Source organism: Haliaeetus albicilla, chromosome 18, assembly GCF_947461875.1.
Source record: "Haliaeetus albicilla chromosome 18, bHalAlb1.1, whole genome shotgun sequence".
NCBI lineage: Eukaryota > Metazoa > Chordata > Aves > Accipitriformes > Accipitridae > Haliaeetus > Haliaeetus albicilla.
The window spans coordinates 26,189,939-26,209,371 of NC_091500.1; the positions used below are offsets into that span (position 1 = coordinate 26,189,939).

General features: G+C 46.0%; 1 protein-coding gene across 4 annotated transcripts in view; it reads right to left on the reverse strand.

Annotated features, from left to right (window-relative positions):
- Positions 1-19,060, reverse strand: part of ELOVL5 (ELOVL fatty acid elongase 5) — a 38,893-nt gene extending 19,833 nt beyond the window's left edge. Inside the window, exon 1 of one of the 4 annotated variants that reach the window (XM_069805953.1) lies at positions 18,988-19,060. The gene's annotated coding sequence lies outside the window, so the exon portion shown is untranslated. Of the gene's footprint in view, positions 1-15,624; positions 15,646-18,859; positions 18,880-18,987 lie in introns of those variants that run through there. The other 3 variants (XM_069805954.1, XM_069805955.1, XM_069805956.1) reach the window with 3 other exon arrangements.
- Between the last annotated feature and the right edge of the window lie 373 nt (positions 19,061-19,433).

The window sequence follows — 19,433 nt, forward strand, 5'->3', positions numbered from 1 at the left end:
ATTATCAGACAGCAGATTGTAAAAGGCATAGCGAAGGAAGAACTACTCCTGGTGTCGATTTCCAGAATTTGCAGAAAAAGAAATTGTTTCAAAAGGAACTCATTTGTGTAACAGAAAAACAGAGGGAAACAATCTGCTTTTGTTCCAGAGGGGGTCATGTGAAAATGCATCAAGTCGCCTGCCAACAGCCACACAACATTAAACACTGCTTCAACAGCAGCAACTACAAGGGTTCTTTTTTAATTAGAATAGTTTCCCAATTCAGAGGAACATCGACTCCCAGAAAAATTAAACCAGTGGCCATTCGAAACACTGTAATCGGCATGTTTCCTAATGCTGAAAGTAAGCAAATTCTGTGGCTGACCACATACATGAGCAGATCGCTAGCAATGCTCCCTTACCTGGAAGTCATCCCACAGCAAGGCACGCTATTCATAGATTCATGGAATAGTTTGGGTTGGCAGGGACCGTTAAAGGCCATCTAGTCCAACCCCTCCGCCATGAGCGGGGACACCTTCAACTAGATGGATTTGCTCAGAGCCCCGTCCAGCCTGACCTTGAATGTTTCCAGGGATGGGGCATCTACCGCCTCTCTGGGCAACCTGTGCCAGGGTTTCACCACCCTCATTGTAAAAGATTTCTTCCTTATGTCTAGTCTAAATCTACCCTCTTTTGGTTTAAAACCATTACCCCTCGTCCTATCACAACAGGCCCTACTAAAATGTTTGTCCCCATCTTTCCTGTAGGTCCCCTTTAGGTACTGGCAGGCTGCTATAAGGTCTCCCCAGAGCCTTCTCTTCTCCAGGCTGAACAACCCCAACTCTCCTGGCCTGTCTTAACAGGAGAGGTGTTCCAGCCCTCTGATCATTTTTGTGGCCTTCTCTGGACCCGCTCCAGTAGGTCCATGTCTTTCCTGGGCTGAGGGCTCCAGAGCTGGACGCAGGACCCCAGGTGGGCTCTTACCAGAGCGGGTTGTGGGGCAGAATCCCCTCCCTCGACCTGCTGACCACGCTGCTTTGGATGCAGCCCAGGACACGGTTGGCTTTCTGGGCTGCAAGTGCACGTTGCTGGCTTTTGTCCAGCTCTTCACCCACCAGTGCCCCCAAGTCCTTCTCCTCAGGGCTGCTCTCAATCCCTTCACCCCCAGCCTGTATTGATACTGGGGGTTGCTCCAACCCACGTGCAGGACCTTGCACTTGGCCTTGTTGTATGTTATGAGGTTCACATGGGCCCACTTCTTGAGCCTGTCCAGGTCCCTCTGGATGCCATCCCTTCCCTCAGGCATGTCAACCGCACCACTCAGCTTGGAGTCATCTGCAAATTTGCTGAGGTTGCACTCAATCCCACTGTCTATGTAACTGATGAAGATATTAAACAGTACTGGTCCCAGTACAGACCCCCGAGGGACTCATCACTGATCTCCATCTGGACATTGAGCTGTTGACCACTACACTCTGGATATGATCACCCAACTAGTTCCTCATCCACTGAACACTCCACCCACCTAATCCATCTCTATCCAATTTAGAGAGAAGGATGTTGTGGGGGATCATGTCAAAGGCCTTACAGAAGTCCAGATAGATGACATCTGTAGCCTTATTCAGTACCTACGGTCAGGAAAAAAAAAAAAAAAAAAAGACACAATTATGCCACACACTGCACCCCTATATACACTAGTTATTTTTTCCTAACCTGCCTTTCTACAATGGACAGTAAAGAAATCATCCTCTCTGCCACCAAATTTTACCAGTGCAGTAAGGTCCCTGAACACCAGGGCAAGCTGGATCAGAGTCTGGAAGCACTCAGGCTTACAACCTGAAAGACACTTTACTCCTTCAAGTCCAAATATTTAATCCAGGGAAACGCATATCTGATGTTTTAAACAAAACAAAATTACTGGACTTCCAATTCTGCAACACAAACATAACGAAGGCTAGAAGCGCACCTTGCTCCAACAAGATTGAGCCCCACCATTAAACTATTACTTTTTCAAATATCCTCTGGATTTAGACAGACAGGGTTTTTTTGGACATCCACAGAACATTTTGCATCCTTGGTCCACTTCTGGTGCTATAAGCTGGGACATGCACTATGCTCCAGTGGCCACCCATGTGTTTGGGCAGAAGAGGTGAGCTCTGCTTGGCCACTCAGTCCGGGCATGGATGGCCGTGGTGCTCCTCACTGTGGCAACTGAAAATACAGGCCAAAGGCTACAGAGAAATGTGCTTTTCTTGCAGTATGTATTTTTTTTAAATTAATTTATATTAGTTTTTCATACAGGCTACCAGCAGCGATAACCTGCTCTTCTAATGCACATCACTACTCTCTGAGGAAAGGGCTACTAAATACTGAAGTATTTCACCAGCTCCTGTCCTTCAAAGGAAATTCTCTCCTACGCTTTCCACAGAAAACATGTTCTGGGGGGTTTATGCCAAAAAGTGATTAAAATGTGACCAAGAATTCTTAAATGTTGTTTCTTGAGTTTCTTCTTGGAGTAACTTCAGTTTCCAAGTGCAAAGATAAGGCACGAAAATATAAAGGTTTGGCCCCTGTCCCACGCCACCCTCTTTAAGCAAACTGAACAGCAGCAACAAAAAGTTTTGGGCTGAAAGCTCAAAGCATTGGGACCCTGCTCCCTTTCTGCAGGATCCTCCAGCTCTCACCCTGCTGCTCAAGAACTCCCTGAAACAACAGATCCCAGTTTCCACATTTAAGTGCCTGAACTTGAGTTCCAAAAAAATCCCCAAAATAGGCATCTAAATAATCATGGTGGCTTCTCTGAGAGCAACGCGCTGTCAGGCCTGGCTGCTCAGCCTTCTTGGAAAAGAGCCACTTCCTCTGTTCTCAAATTAGGACTTCGAAGCCTAATTTTAGGCACTTGATTTTGGAAATCTCTAATTGTCTTTTCTCGTTAAAATGATGTTTCCCAGTCCCTGCCACTGCAGAGGTGACTCCTCTTTTCCCTCCTCCAAAAGTACAAACTATCCCTCCTCCAAAAAAACACAATGATCAAGCTGCTGTTTGCTTTTGTAAATGTACTGGAATTGAAAATGCTCAGCTGCTTGAGAACTGGAAGACAGCACCGATAATCAAAGCTGTCAACCATTTTCTGTCCACTTTCCAAAGCTGCCCAGTTTCTCCTTTCTGTTCCCAAGGTCTTAACTGCCCCTTGCATGTATTCCCTTTGCCTTTCAACTTGCTGCCAACCCCAGATTCCCTTTTTTTGCCCTTTTTGAATACCTTCTTAGGTCCCAAGCATGCTTAACGATAGCATTAAAAAGTTTAGAATAAATCATAGACCATACTGATCTGAAGTGCAAGTACATCTATTTTATGGGAAAACAGGTGAAGCATGAGTGCTGCAGATTCTGCACTTTAGTTTTGTTAAAATGCAAGACACTATTTTTAAACTTTATTTTGCAACTGTATCTCTAGCAAAGTGATGGAGATCTTTGGCCCACCTTGCATCGGTGGCAAATCCTCCAGCCTGCTGCTGACTCATCGGGACCCACAGTGCTGAGCTTTCACACTCACCGGCAGCACCAGCGTAAGGAAGTTTAGAAATAAATGATTTGTATAAAACTCAGGGAAGCATAAAAAATGCAGGACAAAGGAGAAGCTAGTCTCAAACAGTTTAACCTCAATGGTACTTCAAAATGTTCGAAAATGCAGGGGGTAAAGGAAGACTTTGGCCAGTTAACTAGGGGGGTGATTTCATGCCATTACTTTTCCTGTCATTCCACCCTCTCCAAATCCTTCAGAATTATTACCCTCATACCTAAATACAGTTGTGGTAATTAAAGTATTTTACAGAACAGAAACAAATACAAGAAAGGATACTGCAAAATGGAGTAACTAATTATGCTCAATACCCAATACCTCATTAAACCAGAATCTAATAATCTTCAGATAGGTGAGTTAAGACAAATTATAGGTCCTTGCAGTTTCATGCACATTTTGAGCAGATCTAATCTAGCTCAAATTAGGATCTGAGCATCCTAGGATTAGGACATTCACATGCATTTCATCCCCTTGCAGTCAACAGCTCTTGCTGCACCACAGGATAACTTTATCCAGAGGGAAAACACAGAGGGCGAAGGCCAAGCAGGAAGAGCTAGTTGGAAGCAACCACACAAATGCACCCATGGAAGTACTAAGAATCGGAGGAAAATGCTACACCACCGCCTCTCCATCCCAGAAGGATGCATTGAGCTACAAATAAGGATCTCTTGAGCTGCAAAGCCCCGCTTTGCAGCAGCAGATCTGGCATCCCTCAGCGCTACGGTAAAATGCTTTTTGCAACAGCATGCATTTTCCTGGAATAAAACATTTGAGGGGGTACCCTGTGCCCAGCCGCCACGCTGATACCCCAGCACCGCAATACTGGAAACTTCCTCGCCGCTGCCAGCTTACAGCACGGTGCTGTTACAGTAATAAAGTGCAGATTGCAAAAGTATTTACAGAAATAGAACAGGGAGGAAGAAAAAGCAAAGCACGCAGGTTTATTCAACTGCAGTGTTTGGAATAGCAGGCAATTATAAAATGTGCAAGGACACTGCACAGACAACTCCTGGCTGGAGCTTAAAGAACTGGTTTGGGTTTTTGGTTTGGTTTTTTTTTCTTAACGGGAAACAGAAGAGAGGATCTGTAGCAAACTAGGTTAGATGGAAACAGGGAGAATATGTACATGGCACAAGAGCTACAAGTTGACTTTTTTGGAAGGATAGCCAAAGCACAGCATTTGCTATATAGCTTTGCTCCAAAGCCCTCCTCCCCAAGCAATGTGTGAGGTTTTTTTAGCAGGTACTGTTTTAATCTGAAGCTCTGTCTTTTTTCAAAGGCTGTGCTGATCATGCAATTGGGAAAACACTGCCAGCTGTAGCTCACAATGGCAAATTACCCAGAGGAAGCCTGAGACGCTAAAGAGAGAGACCTGAGAAGATAAAGGAGTCAAAAGCTAAGGCCAGAATGCCATAAGAACTGCAGCTTTCATTTTGGGTCTCCTTTCTCTTATTCAAGTGCCACCTGCAAGAAGGTCTGAAAAACTCCTCCTCTCCCCTTTAATAAAGAGACTCCTCTAATCTCTGCTTGTGCACTTCACTCAAACCAACTTTTTATTTCCACAAGAGAAGAATAAAGGTACAGTCCCAAAAGCCTATTTTAATGAGCCTTCTTGGTCAAAAGGCTGCGTTCTCCAGCAACAGAGCTGATGAGACCACAGCCAACAGGTCTGAAGGACAGAGAAGCCCCGTCTTGCATGATCGTTCCTAACAGTAGAGTTCAAGAATACTGTATAGCTTCAAGACAGTAAGCTTCAATTTATTATTTTTTTAAATGCCCACATCTCATAATTTCATATTAAAATTTAAGAAGCAAGAAGTAGGTAAAAGAAGAGTTACAAGTGGGGCCATCCTCCCACATGAACCCTCATTTCCTCCAACACCCCGCAGCAGTGGCACCGAGTGAGCATCCGCCGCCAGCCTGCCCCTTCCCCCTGCCAAAACGTTGCTGTGCCAAGGTCTGAGCCCAGGGGACATCTCAAGAATAAAACTGAAAGTATAGGCCACATCTATGATTCTTGGTTATCTTCTTTGCATTTATTAGCTTGACATACAAAAGCTTGCTATCCGACCCATAAAAGCATCTGCAAATCTCCTGCACATGTGAAACGCCATACAAAGCAAGAAATGGATGTGTGCAGTTATCCAGTAAACAAGGTTTAGCCATAAAAGGGTTATCTGGGGTTCACGTGCTGACTAGATACAGCAACCCAATAAAAAGCTGAGAAATTAGAGGAAGATCATGAAAGCTGAGGGTGACAGTCATGAAGGTTATGCTACACCGTGCAAATCTGACTAGTACAGGGATAACAGCACATACAAAACCTGGATTGAGATGCCCTGCTGCAATGTGTAGCTACAACCTCTGTTTTCAGATGGGTAAACGATACCTTTTGGAGGATCACTTGAGTTTGGGAAACAGATCACACTGAAAAAGCACACACACAAGCTACCCTTAGGCAAGTTACAGTATGTTAAGTATTTATTTGCATGTTTACTTTAATTTCCAGTGAGCATGGGGTAGTACCTGGAATGCTATGGGAAAAGTGAAATTCCCTGGTGGGCCATAACACACAAAAAAACCCAACAAGTAATACACTGAATTAGTTACATTCCTCAATAAAAGTGCATTTCTACCTAAAGGAAGAAAAGACGCATACTGACACTGTAAATGCACACCACAGCTTGCCTATCTGCTGTTTCTTCATATGGCCAGCCACCCTACGAGAAGTCAGTCTTAAAACTTTTCTATTTTCCTGCTGTACCCCCATGAGACGTGAGTGAATCATGTACAGCTGCAGCTGCATCAATACTTGGTGCCTTCATTTTAAGATGCTAAACATCATGCCAGACAGTACTGTTCACTGTGTACAGTTGTACTACCAAAAAAAAAAAAAAAGTCAGGCAAGTACAAATGACAGCTAGCTTTAAATAGAAGAAAGTACCAAAAATGTTACTTTTCCCACCATTCAGAGAACTGAGAGAAATGAAGAAAAATGACTCCAGGTACAACTGTTATGCCATGGCATTGTGCTGCTCAGGACAAAACCCTGCTGCTAGGTGCTCTGTAAAACCCTCTGCCTTCAAAACAGTACAAAAATAATACGTTCATCATTCAGAAACACAACTGCCTTTGAAGATCTAATCTCCTTTCCAAAGGATAAAGGAGTTAACACTATGTAAGGCAAGATTTTGATCCTTTTTTTCTTCCTGCCCAGAACTGACAAGCAGTACTGAGAATGAAGCCTACATGTCCTCATAAAAGGGCAGAAGAAGAGGAGACAGAAGACTTCTTACAGATGCATCAGTCAGATCATTTCTCCCCTTTCCCTTCTTGTACGACACAGGCCCCTAGCACATCTGTAAACAAAGTGTTGCAAAAAACACACAGCCAGCTGATGGCATTTATGTTACAGAAGCTCAGGGCTGAAAAGCCTGGTGGGTCCTGGGCAGCTGAATGTCCTTACCTGTGCCAGACCCATGCCAAACCAACAGCTGCTGAGGATCAGCAAGTTTTGGGGTACCAAATCATCGCTGCAACAAGGGTCCCCGAAAACAACGACTGACTCCTAGAGTGGTTAGAAAAGAAAGCATTTCTACCTGTACATTTCCTTGGTTTGATGTTGGCAGCATTTTCCTAAATGTTACTTCATCAGAAGACCCTGCTCCAGGATGTAACTACTGCAGTTTCTTGTATTTTATTCTTTGTTTTAAGGGGAGAAAGACCAACCAAACAATTAAAAGGAAATACTGTAGTGGTGAAGTTCGGTGTGATCTTATCACTGACTCTTTCTAAGAGCTTTAAAAAGACTACTGGAGGAAAAAACCCCACACTGTCCACACATCTGGCAACTGCCAAGCTGTTTCATAACACAAAAAATACAGGCACCTGCAGAAGTCAGGCAGGGAATTCCAGCCAAATAAGTCTGTTTCCTCCAAAATTCAGCCACTCTTTTCTTTCATTAAGAGGCAACAAATTCCTGATGCAGTGGAAACATCACTGCCATTAACATCTGCTCCAGTGAAGGACCCAGCTGGACTGAATCCCAGCTTTGGTGCCAGGGTGCAGAACGTTTTACTACATTTGCTTCATACTTTCAAAAGCACCTGAGCAAAGGCAGGGTCAGTACTGTAATTTGCTATAATATATCTGCTCTAAACACAGGACAAACCAATACCCCCACAAGCAGCAGACAAGAAGGATGGTACCAGACAGGCAAGGGGTTACCAGATATGCCGCCTCTGCCTCGCCACTTGCACAAAGTCTCTCCAACAATGTCTTCGGCAACTTACTTGTTCCTAAAGATGAGAAGCTCCCCTCCATGCAGGCATTTTTTCCTGCTCACGCCTGTTACAGCTCATGCCCACGGGTAACCCTCAGGCTGACAGCTATCGCATCACCTCAGCCTTGCTCTAACTTCTCCATTCCGCCAGGTCCATAGCTATAAAACCATACCCAGGGCGTGTGGCATAACCAGAAGCAACCAAGAACAGATTTGATGCTGCTGCAAGGGGTGCTTTCATTCCTTCCCCATCCTCCACCCTGCCTGGGTGGAGGGAGGCAGGGAAAAATTGAAGTAGCCCCAAAAAACCAGCCAAGCAAGAAGAACAGCTTTCAGCCGGGTCCAATCCTGAAATGTTCAGAATACAGAGGAGACAGATTTTAAGATGCATTACTATGCTTCTGTCTTGAAAACCTGCAGGACTAAGGATGGTCTCAAGGCAGGTCAGATGTGAGAGGGCAAGACTCAAGGGGAAGGGGGAGAACGGTAACCATTGAGAGACCCAACAGATGGAGACCAAAACCAGATTTCTCCCCAAAAAAGGCAACTTGAATCCTTTATTCAATCTAAACACAGCAAAAGTATTCCAATAGAAACACAGCTTATAAAAAGAAATACACAGAAAAAGACTGAAATAAAAACCTAAGCAGATAGCGAATATGACTGAAAACTCTTACTACACACTGCTCAGCCTGAAGCTGAGGACCCTGAAGACAGAGGGGAAGTACCTCCTTTAATTCTCAGCCTTAAAGAATGTTATACAATAAGAAACGATGATCAACAACCTTACCAGTGATATGAGATGCAAGTCGAGTGCAGTAGCCTAAGACTAAATTTCAATGAGAATTTTGATTTTCTGATAATACCAAACATTTTTTACGCCCAGAGCTTAAAACCAATTATATGAGAAAAACAAACTGCTAGATAATTAGAAAATGATTTACACGCGGAAAATAAAAGCTTTCTGCTTTACTACACTGCTTGCAGCAAAGTGAAAACCTAACTTACTGTGTATTTTATAAGCGCTTATATTTTGCTGGGAGTGAAAGGTAGGAAAGAATTAATTTGTGTTTCATTTGCCACACTTGCAAAGCAACTCTTTAAACTCTGGGCAAAAGACAAGCTTTTTAGCCTCTACAGTAAAACTCTGTGCGCGTCTACGACACGAATGGCAATATATTAAAAGTTGCTTAGCAGGCAAAACCAAACCTTTACATTGTGAGTGCATCTATTTCATATATGGTTTGTACAGACCGTGTAGGATACAGAACGATGCTTCAGGCAATGAAATCGTTTATTCATGTTGGCAGCTCTCTGAAGTTTCCCCCTCTGGCGTCTCACCACCACGGCTCTATTTTTACTGCATGCTAAAAGCAAAAAAATGCTTTTGTGCAAAAAACCTCATGAACCAATTTTTCAAATATCAAAAGACAGTTCCAGTGGTTGGAGGTTATTTTTCCACAAAGTTTTTATCTCTCTGGAATACAAGTCCTCCACACAGATGTGTCATCTCTAAAATAAACAGCAACAGAGGGACTCTTCATTTAAATAGACCTGTTAGTCTGAACCAGGGAAGCTAAATGCTCAAGTTCATGGCCTCACGCAGGAACTGGTACACGGTGGAGGAACAGAGAAAGGAAAAAAAACCCAAAAACCAACCAACCAGATTTGGTTAACATTCTGTTCTCACAGTAATGACTGACAGCTTAGGTGGGAATTTGGTAGGGGTCTCGGCAGAGCGATGCTGCTGTAAGGAGGGACATGTCAGAGCTGCCGATGGCTGATGTTCCTTCATTGGTTCAGCCCAAAACCCAGCCCTGCTCCTCTGTTCCACAAAACAAGCTCTCAGGGCATTGGGTGAACAACCTTTTAAAAGGCAAAGCCTGAAAAACAGATACAGAGAGAAACATGAAAGTGAGAAGAGGAGCAGCAAGGAAAAACGAAGGGGGAAGAGGGCTGGAAAAGCCCTTAACTTCATTGCTAAGCTCCTTCACAGCGTGCAATTGGCAACTCACTTACAGTCCCCGCCACTGTAGGTGCAAAGACGGTCATCTCCTCCCAAGGCCATACATCTCTCCTTCAGAGGCAACACAGCACTAAAGGATGTAAAGCACTCACTCCAAGACGATCGTTTTTCACACACTGTAAATGGTTAAAATCTGGCGACATCCCTGTGTTCTCACCAAGTGTGTCCTACAGGACTCAAATCTGTATTTTAGCAGCTTCCTAAATGTGTATTTTAAGACACAAAGTCAATCCCCACAAATGCTTAGAAAACGAAACTGTGCTATATGCAACTGATACCCGTGTTGGTGGAAATTCAGGATAGCTTGGCAATTGCTCAACTGGAGTTTAGAGTTGAGTATCTTATCTAAACAAGCTTTGCACTGAATGTAGAAGGAATGAGCCAATTAGAGGAACTTCAAAAAATGAGAGAAAAACCTTTGAAAACAACATTAGTGGTCCCTTCCTGTACCTTAATGCAACCACTTAGCAGTGGTGATAGAACAAAAAATCAATATAAAGAAGTACCAATGGATGTTATTTTTGTTCTGCAAGGCACAGCCAGACTTGCAGCCTGTTTTTTCTTGCTTCAAAGGGAGATGACTATGGTTTTGAAAGGGCAGAAGAAAGGGTAGGGAAGTTAGAGGTTCCAGGAACCTGTCAAGTAAAAGTGAAGGACCAAGTACGGCCTCTGGAGAACTACTCGGGAACCTGATGAAGGCTGCAAAACCAGAGGACAAGACTACAACCATTTAAACTCTCATGACAAGTGGTCCGACACCATCATTGGCTCTAAAAATGGCTTATGCCCATGCACAATTTTTATCTATAAGCAAGTAGAGGCAGCAGCAGCAGCTCATGCATTAGCAGGGCAATGATCTACACTGAAACACGGTGGCCCTTCTGTGACTACCTGCATTATATTTTTTCTCCTCATTTTTAACTGAACAGGCAAGGCTTGCCAAATGCAGTACTCCTTACTGACTTGCTTAGTGCTATCTCTCTCCATCTCTATGTAATGGGTCTGCCACCCTATATATTGCTGGTGTCCCTCGCACTTGTGTTTTCCTCTAGCCCTCACACCGCGTTTTAACCTCTTGCAGAAGGTGATGGGGACACCCACCCAAAATTTCCCAGCCCATGGTCGAGTCCAGCGGCTGGGGCCATGCAAGCCCAGCCACCTCTGCTCTAGCTGGAGCAAACGAGAGGCTGCAGAGGCGACTGTGGTGTAAGCTGCACCTTCTGGGTGGCACACAAGTCAGAATTCAATAAAATATGAAAAAACCTGCTCAAATCTTTTGCAAGAGGCTTTTCTGCTTAGGCCTGTTAAGGAAGCAGAGAAAAATCTGTAAGTAACCAGGCCTGCTGGACTAGCAGCTTATTTTCTGTCACTATCTCACATATGTTAATAAAACCCAGAAGATTCTGAACCACATTACAAGTGCAGGTATTTTCCCCATTAATGAGGCTTCACGTGTGCGATAAGTCAAGCTCACAAGACTAACGTAAAGCTTAACAACATGCCAAAAGGCCACTGTACATGAGTGAACTGAGGGAGAAATACATGATGCAAGGGATAAATGCATGAGCCTAATTTAGGACAAACAGCTGAGAGGTTGCACCAGTTCACAGGGTCTGTGATCAGCTAAGAGCAACTTCTCCATGCCAGTACTGCAAAAGAGAAATGAACCACCAAACCGGAATCAGACATTCACCATAAGCATCTGCTACCCTGCAATCCACATAACTGTATACATAAAAATGCAAGCACAACTAGCTATCATTGTGTCCTTCAAAGACAAATCCAGATTCCTGTGCCTCTACCAACATTGTCCCGCAGCCACCACGTGAGGTCTTGCTCAAAAGCATGCGAGCAGCCACATGAATGAACTGAACATGTAGACGCTTTCTGGTAAGCACACGTGCCATGCACCCAAACTAGCATGCCCTTTGAACTTCAGCATGCAAAAAGGTTTCTCCAGTTTCTTTTTCTAAAGGGCAGGGCAATGTTAAACATCAGAGAATGTCATCCTCCTAACCAGTTAAAGTTTTAATTATTGTTATTTAAGTCAAAGGTTCTCCCTACTGTTTGGCTAGGAGATGATTCTCAAAATGATGATTCAAAACATCAGCATTTTTAAAAGGCACCCAGGAGCAGGAGATAATCCTTCAGGAAAAGGTTAACAGAAGCTTTCTGATTAAATCACATGCACAGAAACAGCATGTCTAAGGGGAAGCCTATAAAGATTAAGGCATAAAGGTCTATAGTTCCCCAAGACTTCATCAACTCAAGTGAAACCAAACCTGAGGACACAGGACCAGCTCAAGAACTAGACCCCTATGTTCAGATCCCTGTGCTGACAATTGATAAAGTAGTGGCAAACGTACCAGCAGATTTCTTTTGCTCATTTCTAAGAGCTTCAAGACCTGATTTGATCTTCAAGACCTCTATCTGAATACAGATACCATGGTTTTAACTCAGTAGACGCAGAGAAGCTTCTCCACGAAGCTGCAGTCTACTCCAAAAACACAACCATATGGCATCTAAGGGAAGAAGACATTTTCCCGTAACTAGCACTTGCTAGGGGCTCCTTAGCCAACAAGGGCACAGCAGAAACATTGCCTTAATCCAAAATGCTTCCCAGCAAGTTTGTAACAGTGTAAAGGCGGGGGGGGGGGGGGGGGGGGGGGGGGGGGGGGGGTCGAGAAAAAAGAGCAAAATAGGCACCAATGCAAACTTGCATGCTTATGAATTAATTAGCTAAACACATGGCCTAAACCTTAAGACACTGAGGTATATTATGTTTAATAAGCTAAAACACATTATTCTGCAACTTACTACCTGTTAGTTTTCATCTAACACTGGTAACATCCTTAAGAACCGTGACACCAATAGAAATATCCATCAGCATGCATATACCTTAAAAGCTGGAGTGTTATTTGACGTCAAGTCTATGTCCTTTGTTTTAGAGCAGAGAGCCTGAACTTGTGCATTGGAAGAAAGCAATTGCCCTCCAGTCACAGCAAAGACAGCTAGCAAGAAGACAAACAGTTTTCTCAAGGTCACAAGCAGGAGGGAGAGGAGTGCTTCCTAAGTGATAACAGAAGAGGAATAGTCACTTTGTTCAAATCACTGACCTGATGTCTCAAAGGGTAGGGCTACCTAGGGATCAAAGAGCAGGGCAGAATTTGAAAATGCAGGGAAAAAAACAAGTTTCCTCCACATCTGTTGTAGCTTGGCAAAAGCAAGTTTTGTCTCCTGTAAATGTTAGAGCAACTCAGTGCATTTAGTCATCACCCAAAGCATCTCACTTGGCAGGCAAATGCTTGGTATGAAGCTTTGACACGGAGGTCAATTAAATCCAGACAACTTTAGCATAAACACAAGTTCATGGCAGGTTTTTATCTTTCTATCTGCTCAATATGCTGTTGGTCATCAACAAAGCTATCATTAACAAAGCATAACCTCTACAGCTAATAATGCTTTAATAAGGGCATGCAAAATACCCAGATGCAAAGGGATGCTAAGACCAACTCTTAATTCACAGCACTGAGTTCAGCAGAAGTAGCATGATTCATTTGTTCTTGGAGAAGTGACAATTACACTTAGCAGCATGCATCTAAAATCTCTACACCTGGTGAAGGGATTTATTACACTGCCATTGTGCTTTCTAAATGCTTGACGCTTTGTTTTTTTCCATACGAATCAACCATTTCATCGAGGAAATTAAATAATCCTCCAACGCATCAAACACACCAGGAAGGTATTTACCGACCATATACTTTGGACAAGTTTGCTCTTGTGCTCTTGTTTACCCTGTAAGATGTAATGTGTCCTAAATGCAAAAACACAAATAGAGAAACCAAGGCAATAAATTTAGGAGATTAATTTCATTAAACAGATCTAGGGAGAGCCACTGAGTACACAGTCCACAGCAACTCTACAAGTTATCTCCACAGTAAAACTGGAGGCAGCACTTATTTGACCTGTCAATCAAAAAAAAAAAAAAAAAAAAAAATCTATCCAGGTCACTGTTTGCAATACCTTTATCAAACAGAGATATAACTGCTGCTGGACACAGGGAACAAGCTTCAGCACCCTCGGGAACCCAGATACGAATGACTTTACCAATCAGCACTTAGGAACTCCAGAGATGTCAGCCAAAACAATGCCCTCTTAACCGTATTGCTGCAATACTGAATTTAAACAACCTTAGGAAAGGCCATAGTAAGGCAATTTGAACACCGAGTTTTTAAACAGACTAACTTCTGTGTAATTAATTGATTATCCTTTTCATTTGTCCTTGTGTGTGATCTTCCATCTAAGGGAAAAGTGTTTCTGATGCTAGCATGCATAAGCCGCTTGGATTGTGGGAATCTTCTGCATTTTTAACACATTTAAGAATCACAAAACAAATTAGCAACTATATTGCGTATGACAAAACAGCTACAGATTACAAGGACTATTGTCAGTTTTGTGAAGCATTTAGATGCACACAGGGAAGCGTGCTCTGACTGGCATGCAGTAAGTATCAATTTCTTAAGTCTATTATGTAGTTAAACAGCCTTCAAAAGCATGTGTTGCAACCTGGAAGAACATCATTTTGTACACTGTAAAAAGAGGAAAACAAGAGCATTCCTCTAAAGAGCTTAGGCCAACATCCCTAAAAGTATTCCTGTGTTTAAACAGCTTTATAGATCTCACCCCATAAGACTAATTTCAGACACAGCAATGAAAAAAGGTAGCAAAAGTGGACTGAGATTAAGAGGACAAAATGAGCACGTTGTTCAGTTACGCAGGGGAGGTTATAGCAAACAGCACCATCACCTATACATGCCTCCACGACCTATATATAGAGCTGCCAAATCTATGTGGAGCTTTAGTAGCTTTGAACAGGCCACAGAATTTACTTGTGACCCACCTCAAGACAGCGTATCCCCCATGAGAGGAAAAAAACAAAACCCCAAGAAATAATAAGTGGAAGCATTTGTGGCTCTGCTCCTCAACAATGAAAGAGCATCCCTGCCTCCATTTGTGAGCAGTCAGAGAACAAACCCTCAATGTCTGGAATAAAAAAACCCCATACCACCAAGAGCCCATTTGCTCCGCAAGGCTTTCCCAGTCCAAAGGAGCCTCTCCGGCACGACCCGTCCCAGGAGTCAACCCTGTGCCCGGCGTGGGAGCTCTGGCTTCTTGCCACCGCAGCAGAAACCCCCGGCCAGGCAGCAAGCAGAGCAGTGCCTAAGCCATCTCCTGTGCTGGCAGCAAGGTGACACACAAAACGCCGCCGAGCCCACCCTCCTGCCTGATGGCTGCCCCCCATACCGCTCCTGCCCAGCCCAGTGGGCAGCGGCAGGCAGGAGCAAGGATGAACACTCACTAGTGACACCCTTCTAGTGCTAGCTCCAAGAGGGACAGAGGGGACAACAGGACACAGAGGCACAAGGCTGTTTTAACATGGGACTGTATGCAATTGCTGTTTCTCTCCCAAAGATTTGTCTCGGGTGGGATGCAGACAGTGTTAACTGGGAGACTCGCTTCATCCGCCACAGAGCGAGGACTGCGGAGACCACTAGAAGACAGGCAGAAGATGAGCATTTTAACCTTGAAAGCGGCACTGCCTTGATCTGTACAGGTGGGGTTTTTTCTGAGCTCAGCAGAAACAGAAGCACTTCATGTTGCAATGTTTGCTGCCCCAGAAATGAGGAAGGTAAAGGAACGAGGTCAGCCCAGTACTTGAGAGCGTTTAACCAATTACCAACTGAATGTCACTTACAAGGAATACGCTCCCCAAAGGACAGCTCTGGATTGCTCTCAGTGCCAGGCTTTCCACCTGCGGCTGCCGGACTTGAGCACCGGGTCAACCTGAAATCCTAGAATATGGTCAGTTCCACCATCGTTCCAAAAATCTGAATCTTCAAACATATTTCCAAAAATCTGCTCCTAGCAAGTCACAAAAGAACGAGCAATCAAAGGTGCTGCCCAGAGGCCTGATGGATTTACAGTATTATTTCCAATTTACTTTTTTTTTTCCATTAATCGTATCTTCTCTAAGTTAATTCCTCTTGTAAACAACACAAAATGAAGGTGAGCAGGGAAAGAAGAGATTAGACCTGAGAATTCAAAATATTTTATTTCAACTCTGGCTGTACTAAAGGCAAGGAATGCAACAAGAGGAATTCTTGCTGAGAAATGTAAAGACAACATCAACTTACTAAAAATACTGCAATAAATATACCCAGAGACTGGTCAGACAGCACATAAACTAAGTATCCTCAATGATGCTATATTTATGTACCAAATATGCACCAGTTTTAGTCAAAGACGCTTCATGTGATGAGCTGCTGGTATGTAAAAGATTCTAAACTACACAAAGTGCAATTGCTTTTTAAAAAGCACAGTGAGGCAAACAGACCAGCAGCCAGACTCTTCCCCAGCTTGCAAGATAAAGCTCCATGGCATATTAATTTCACTGCTGCTCTCTCCGGTTGCACTGCTTTCTCCTGCATTAAAATACAGGAGACTTAAGTTAGATCACTTACGATAAATTCACTTAGCCACTTATGGATAAAAACACAAAGAAGTTCCTAAGGGCTTCCAGCATGCATTACAGGTGTGACGTATCTCGTAAGAAATTCAGTAAAATCCAGCAAAATTCTGGCACATCTTTTAGCGTCCTTGACCCATGTCAGCTGGCAACAGCATCTTTGAGGGCAAACCCACTCTTAACTTCAGCAAACACAGCACAGTGGTCCCTTTCATCTGCTCCTCAGTTCATGTGAGGCTGGAAAGGGATCTCCACCCAGCCGACCCCAGCCACCTCCAGGCACCACAAGTTTTCAAGGAAAATCCTCACTCTATGCGTGCAAGGACAGGTTACCCCCAGGCAGAGTACGTGCCTTGGCTACTCGTTGCTCTCAAAACAGATTACATCTAGTGCACCCCAAATACATGAATACTTCTATAAGAAACTCCAGCTTTCATTGCTAAACAGCATCAGATGACTATGCATGCCACAGGCTTACTCTCCGTGACGCAGCTTCAACTTCTGTTAGCAGCGGTGAGGATACACCAGTATTTATCTCTAGCCATAGAGTTTTCTAACAGCAGAGGAAAACCTCAGGCTGCGACTGCACTGAAGGAACGAGGAAGGCTTAGAGTGAAATATCAGAGTTATATTGCAAAACTCTTCAGCATTATTCACAAGTTCATATTAAAAATAAATAAACCCCCTCCCTCTATGCTAGCAGCTAAAAACTGATGCAGCAACACCGTTAGCCCGCATCTACAAAAAGTTCACAGCTGCAAAACCCTCCATCCAGCCGGGGCCACCAGCGACAATTTACGCCGGCCCGCAGCTGCCGGGTCCTGGGGGAGAGCTGCTCCTGCAGAGATAACCTCAGCCTTGAAGCAACCTGGCCCAAAACTCGGGCAAAAAGCTGTGCTGCGCTGCCGGAGACGCCTGCCCGCTTGCCCTCCTCTGGTTTCAGCTGCAGGGTGTGTTTCCATTTACACAGAGCGGTTTTGGAGACTTCCTGATCGGAAGCATCCTAACTGCAGCTGTGCCCCTGCCTTGTTTTCCCTCGTCATCGCTAGCAGCCGGCCGAGCTCTTTGCTTGCGTTTTTCGCTGCAGCCCCGAGTACTCTGCTGCGGTACCGAATCCCCAGCACCAGCGATCATCCAAAGCATTGAGAATACAAATTAGGCATACAGGGCACTGCCGTTCAACCGTGGCTGGGACGCTGAGTAGGCAGTACACCCAGCTGCGGAGAGAGAAACACCTCTTGTCATTGCTGAGAAAGCCAAGATGTTACTATTCCTGCCCGGGTCTGCAAAACTGGCCTTTTGTCTGCAGATTCAGAGGACGGATCTGTGCCGGAAAGCTCTCCGGATCGGATCCTCAGCTGCTGCGTCCCTGGGAGGTGGGAGGAGGAGGAAGGCAGAAAAGCAGCCAGCGCAGGCAGGGAAGGAGAAACACTTAAATTGCCCAAGACGATACTCCGCATAACCTGAGCATTGCCAACTTCCAATGCTGCTGATGCCCGAGGGTTTCCAGGTGAAGGAAGAGATAAAAGCAAAGTCATAAAGTTTTTAAGAAAGTCCCTGCATACGCAGCTGACATACTGACACATTTCCATCGCATGCACTTTTCTACTTACTTCCTAATGCTTGTAACTCTTTAATCATTTAGATTTTAAAACCAGTAGGCACCTTTTAGAAGCACTGCGCATCTCCATGGCGCTAGTTTAATGTGGCATTTGCCCTGTCCCACAGACAAACCCGGGAATGACTGTACAGCGGCTCCATTTCTAAACCAGTAACGCGGTCGGGGGTGGTAAGCAAGACGGTGGGCTCAGGTGAGAAGAAGAGGATGAAGAAGAGGATGAAGAAGAGGATGAAGAAGAGGATGAAGAAGAGGATGAAGAAGAGGATGAAGAAGAGGATGAAGAAGAGGATGAAGAAGAGGATGAAGAAGAGGATGAAGAAGAGGATGAAGAAGAGGATGAAGAAGAGGATGCACACGCACACCCCAGGGGAAGAGACGGGTCAGGATTTTTGTTTGGAGCCGTAGCAGCGCTCAGCTCCCCCCCCAGCTCCCCGGGGAGGCAGCGTACGGCCGAGGGCCGTTTCCTCGCCGTTCAAGGCAGCCGGGGGGGGGGGTGCGCGTTTCCCCCCCTCCTGCCCGTATTATTTCTCCCGACCCTGTGCCCCGCCACGGCGGAAGGCCCCGCCGCCGCCGCCCGGGGATGCAGTAGCCATGGCAATGCGAGATTGCATCATGCTCTTGACTAACTGCACCGGGGAAAGACGCTCCCGGCGAAAACCCCGGCCCTTCCGCCGCCCCGTCCCCTCCCTCCCTCCCTCTCTCCCTGCCCCGGCCCGCCTGCCCGCCGCTGCCGGCCCCGGCCCGGGCCCGGGCCCCGGCCGCGGCCCCCGGCGCTCATCCCGCCTTCCGCCCCACCGCCGCACTTGTTGCGCTCCCCGCGGAGCGGCGGCCCCCATCCCGTACCCGCACCCCTCCTCCTCGTCCTCCTCCGGGCCCGGGAGGCCGCGCCGCATCCCGCCGCCGGGAGAGGAGCCCCGGCGCTGCCCGCCCGCCCTCCCTCCCTCACACCCGCCCGGGGGACGCGGCCCTACCTCGCGGCGGCGGCGGCGGCGGCGCTGGGGGCGGCGGGCGGGCGGGCACGCACCGGCCGGTTCTGTCACGCTGCGGCGCCGCGGGGGCGGGGCCGGGGGCGGGCGCGGGGTGAGGAGGGCCCCGCCCCCTCCCCCCAGCCGGCCGTGGGCTGACCGTGACGTAAGAGTGGTGCGGGGGGCTAACGGGCGGGGCGGGCGCTATGACGTCACGGCCGGCGAGGGCCAATCCGGCGGCCGCGGAAGGTTCGGGAGCGGGGCGGGGGAATTGGGCTGGGCCCGCGCGGGGCTGGCGCTCGGCCCGGCGCCCACGGGTGAGGCTGAAAGGGCGTGTTGAGCGGGTCTCGGCGAAGGCAGGGTTTTCCCGGGGCCGGGCGGTGGAAGCGGGAGGCCCCAGTGAAAACCAGTACGGGGTCACGTAATTAAAGGCTGTCACGAGGAGATGAGCC